Source organism: Cryptomeria japonica, chromosome 10 (assembly GCF_030272615.1).
Source record: "Cryptomeria japonica chromosome 10, Sugi_1.0, whole genome shotgun sequence".
NCBI lineage: Eukaryota > Viridiplantae > Streptophyta > Pinopsida > Cupressales > Cupressaceae > Cryptomeria > Cryptomeria japonica.
The window spans coordinates 211364912-211370471 of record NC_081414.1 but is presented as its reverse complement, the minus strand read 5'-3'; positions in this window follow the sequence as shown (position 1 = coordinate 211370471).

Here is a 5560-nt window from a genome sequence, read left to right as displayed (position 1 = left end):
AGGTAGGGGAATTGGTGTATGTTTGCAATGCCTTTAATTAATTGACAAAATGTATTACAAATATTAATAATGATAATGCAATCAATTAACTAATTATATGAAATTATCTAGTAATGATGAAAAAAATTATAAAAATAATTAAAGTATAAGATATAACAATGATATAATCTAATCAAATAAAAAACAATGATATAATCAGTTACCTACCTCATTAAGCAATATGAGGTAACAAAATGATGATTAATTAATGAATGCAAGCACATGAAAGATGAATTTCATAAATTAATTCCTCTAAATCTAAAAATATGATTCAGTTAAACTCGGATCTGAAATGCAAATTAAAAAAAATGCAATCTATGTAGGGTTTACCAAAATTAAATGTGATGGAAATGAATCCTTAGGGCCTATAAATTCACCACTTCCAATCTATGATATCATTTCATTGGGGGAATAATCAATTTGACCCAGCTTTAGTCCTCAAGGAGAGTTGAGCACTGTGATTAATTGTTCCTTTTTGTTTGATTTGGTATACATGTTTGAATAAGATTTAGACCATGAAGATGAAAGAAATAGGTAAAATGATGTAATATTGATAAGTAGATCATTCCCTTCAAAATTCAACCCAAAAGTCTTAATCAATTGAGAAAATTAGAAGATGTCAAGGTTTTTTGCCTATTCAAATATGATAACTCTTTGTCTTAGTTTGCTTTATGCAATTTCACAATTTTCTATAGGAGTTGAGAAAATACAACACCACAGGAGCCTAAAGATCTTCTGCAAGCCGAATAACCTATTACAAGGAGAAGCAATGAAGCAAAATCTGAAGAACATACAAAACACAGAGAATATGCTCAAAAAGAGAGAACTCAATATTCACAAAAATATGTAATGTGATTCTTACAATGAAAAGAAAGAACTCAACCTTTAATAGGTCAAGAAACCCTAAAAAGGGAAAACCTAGGTTTGCACATAATAATTAATTAAAATAATTAATTATATGCACCTAAAGTTAGCTTAAGTGTAATAGAGATAAAGGGAACTTAAATAATTAAACAAAGAATGTTTAATTAATCAAGTAAATACCCGAATACTCTAACACCCCCCCTTAAGCTAGACTTAGGGAGAAGCTAAAACCTAGAACAACTACTGAAAGCATGAAAGATGGGTCCCGACAACAAGGCCTGATCAGGTACCCAAATACAATGAAATCTCTATGAACTGGAGAAATAGAGAAAACCACATGGGAACAAAACTCTACTCCAAAAAGAGATGGAAAAGAATATCTCTGAAGCATGAAGACCCTGCAAACTCTGTCGAAGAATAACTGCTGATCTGAAGAACATCCACTGAACTAGAACATGACCAGGTAGAGAAGACTGTAATCTGCATGAGTGCCCTCAAATGACACTACTCGAATCAGGAGGCAAACAAGGCAAAACAACTGAAATCGAAGATACAGATGGCATGAGAAACCAAAGCCTGAAGAGCTGATCAATCGAACCATGGAAGCATTAGAACCAACATGATAAACCTCCCCATAATGCAGAAGTGGGAGAGGGACAGGAACACTGAAAAGGACAGCCAAAAACAACTGCATGACGAAGAACAAGAACATCAAAGGTGCTGAGACACATCATCATGAGGCGAATGTCATGGAAGGAATACTCACTTGACAAAGGAAGATGGCAAACAAAGGAAAACATCAACCCCCTCATGGCACTTGATCAACAGTGCATGTACAACTAGACACAAGATATGCAAGATTCCAAGTAAACAATGCATGATGGCACTTTATCTCAGTGCGTTTGCATAATTACAAGCTACAATGATAAGAAGACTAGAAATAGAAACGAGAATGAAAACAGAGACACCCTACTCAGAAAAGAGATCCCAGGACCTGAAACAACCACGATATCCACCAGAGTGCTGAAAAGAAAAAAACTGAATAAAATATGCATGGAGCAGAATCTGGAAAAAAAACTCATATTTCTGGAAAGTACACAGAACACGCTTTCCGAAAATATAAATTTTTCGAAAAACGGAGGTCGGATGCTCAATCTACGTCTCCCGGAGTGCAAAAAAGAGACCGCACTTTGACTGTAAAAAACATAGTCAAACAACAAAATTGGAATAAATTACCAATACCATGAGGTTGGTCTTGGAACCAGCTTTCCAACGCCTATTCGTTCACCAAAATCCGACTCCGTATGCCCAAGATAGAGCCAAAAAACCAAACCCCCCCTTAAAAGGCCCAAAAAAGGGGTCTGGTGGCCAATGGGTGGTCCGGTGGCCAGTGGGCGGAGATCCGGTGGTGCACCGGTGGCGGCCGAGTGGCGGCCCGGTGGTGGAGTGGTGGTCGGTGGGCCGAGCTGAGCGTGGCAACGCAGGGAGGCGGCGACCGGAAGGGAAGCAGCGGCCGACGGCGGGCGCAGGGCGGAGCGTAGGCGGCGAGACCGGCGGCGGCCACCGGAAGGGAAGCGGCGGCCGGCGGCCGGCGCACAGGGAGGCGGTGGCCGGAAGGAAAGCGGCGGCCGAGCAGGGCGCAGGGTTGAGCGCGGGCGGGTAGACCGACGGCGGCGACCGGTGAACAGAGAAGCCGGCGAAAGGAAAGACCAGTGGCGGTGACCGGAGACCGGGCCGGCGGGGGCCGGAAAAAAACAGCAGCGGCCGGCGAAAGCGCCGGTAAAAGACGGCACGGGGCCCGAGGGCAGGCAGCGGCAGGGCCGTACTGACACCTGCAGGGGTCCCACGGTACCCTGCGTACCGTGGGAACCCCAAAAATTTTTCTTTTGTCCAAAAAAAATTTTTTTTTCTTAAAAAGAAACAAAAACTTCTTTTTTTTTTTCGCCTTTTTTTGAAATATTTTTTAGAAGAAAATTTCGGCCTGCATGCCGTAAAAAGGCAAAAAATAATTTTTTTTTTCAAAATTTTTTTCTCGATCTGCGTGTCAGGGCCGTACGCCCTGGATCGGAGAAAAAAATAGCTCCCAGAGGCTCAGGAACCAAAATAGGTCGAATTTTATATGACCATAAGGGTTTTCGGGCCTTCTGAGCACGATGGTGAGGTCCGTTTAGGCCCAAAGTGCTCAGAAAAAAAGCTCAAACCCTAGGTACACAAAAAAATTCCTGAAACCCCAGATCTACTTCCAAAGCCAAAAATCTCAAAACAAGAACAGGCAGCTGCAGATCCACGCTCTGATACCATATAGGAGTTGAGAAAATACAACACCACAGGAGCCTAAAGATCTTCTGCAAGCCGAATAACCTGTTACAAGGAGAAGCAATGAAGCAAAATCTGAAGAACATACAAAACACAGAGAATATGCTCAAAAAGAGAGAACTCAATATTCACAAAAATATGTAATGTGATTCTTACAATGAAAAGAAAGAACTCAACCTTTAATAGGTCAAGAAACCCTAAAAAGGGAAAACCTAGGTTTGCACATAATAATTAATTAAAATAATTAATTATATGCACCTAAAGTTAGCTTAAGTGTAATAGAGATAAAGGGAACTTAAATAATTAAACAAAGAATGTTTAATTAATCAAGTAAATACCCGAATACTCTAACATTTTCAACTATGAAATTTGTAAGAGCTGCACATATAGATATTGTATAATGCCTTGCATTTTTCATCATAGCAATAGATCCTTCATATTATTATCCCATGTGTGCGTGGCATAATGCACTCTATTTTTTATTTTCTCTTACATCTGGTGACCTAATTCTATGTCTCACCATTATGCATGTCTTTGTGCCCATTTGAGTTAATTTTTTATATTATTTTCTCATAAATACTAGGGGAGAATTATGACATGGTTATGCTAATGCTTCCTTGATTTAGCGGAGAAGTAAAAAAATCCTTACTGGAGACAAATGGACCTTGCAAATTCATAAGGGATCACATAGGCCTACTCTTGTTGTCTCCTTATAGAGGAATTTTTTCAGTGGAGCATATACTTATGTAGAACATTGGGTACTATTAAGTAGTATAATTCAATTCACTCATGCTTTATTGATCATGGTCACTCACATTTTATTGATTGAATTTTCCTTGTTCATAGTTTTATTAGCATCTTCAACTTCATGGTTGAGTAGTGTTCTATATGTTCACTAATCTATAGTTTTGTATCTCTCAATCTACATCTATTGAGGTTCATTGATTCCAGACAACACTAGTTCATCTTCGATAGATTTTACTGCCTTGACATGCTTCAAGATTTCTTCATCATCATGTTCATATTCATATGGACATATTTCCAAATGGTCTTGTCCTTTTCTGTCTTTGTTTTAGAGGGGATTGTTTACCCACTAGGTTTTCTTCTTTTCTTTGTTTATGAGATATTTTGAATTATAAATGAGCACCTTATTAGGTCATGTTGTAGGGACTCATATTCTCAATGATTAGCTGACTCCTTGAGTATTTCTTATGTAGGGATGTTAATGTGGAAAGAGATTTTGTCAAGATAGTTATATTTTAGCCTACATACTAGAGTTCGATGAACATACTACATTTAAGCTCACTTAGAGGTTATCCAAAATTTTATATCACATCATGTAGACTCATCGAGTGTCCAATCACTTGTCCATAGAATCTTAGAATTATTTCATACTTGGAGGGGTAGTTAGATTTTTATTTCTACCTTCTCACCTCTTCTTGCTTGCCTTTAAAACAAGGCTCATTTGTACATTTTGTGTTATATGCTTATGATATTTCTATTTTGCACATTACTTATTTGGAAAGTTTTGAGTTTGCAAGATGATCTTGGATACCTCAATACCTTCTTCTAGAAATATAATTTTGTCTAGAACTACAAGTAGAATACTATAATATCCCCCATGGTTTGAGCGAAAAGGTTCGTCTCTATTTCTTGTAATCATTGTACCCAACAAGATTGAAAATTTAAAGTAAGAAGTATCTTTTCATTTTTCAAATTTTTAAATTTGTCCACTTGCATATCATTATCATGAATCTTAGCTATTTTTCCTCTCACATTTTCTAAACATTAATATTATTATCATTGAAAAAAATAATGATTAATTTCCTAATTTGATTTTCAAATTTTAGATTATTACAAACTAATATGTACTAATGATATTTTCACATGTTAAAATAATTTATTTTTTAGCTGAAGAGAATTTAGAAAAAGAATCAAATTTAATATAATAGAACAATTTTACTTTATTATTTTTAAATATTTATTTGTTCATCTTCATATCTTTTTATGCTATTTCAATTTTTAATATTATTTCAAAAAATAAATTTTACCTTTTAAAAATATTTTATTTTATTTGTAACTAACATTTTTTTTATAATTTATCTTTTTTTTTTTATATTTTATACCCACTTAATTGGGGTGTGTATCCACAACTCACAAGTAATCCCCCCTCTTAAATGTGGGAGAGAGTTGAACCGGAGACTGATGGGGAGAAAACCCACTACCCAAGCCATCTCACCTACCTGTGTGGTTATTTTTAATAGATTATTTGAGGTATGGTTTAATTTTTTAAAATTTAATTTATTTCTCATAAAAAAAAATTAATATTGAATTTACCTTT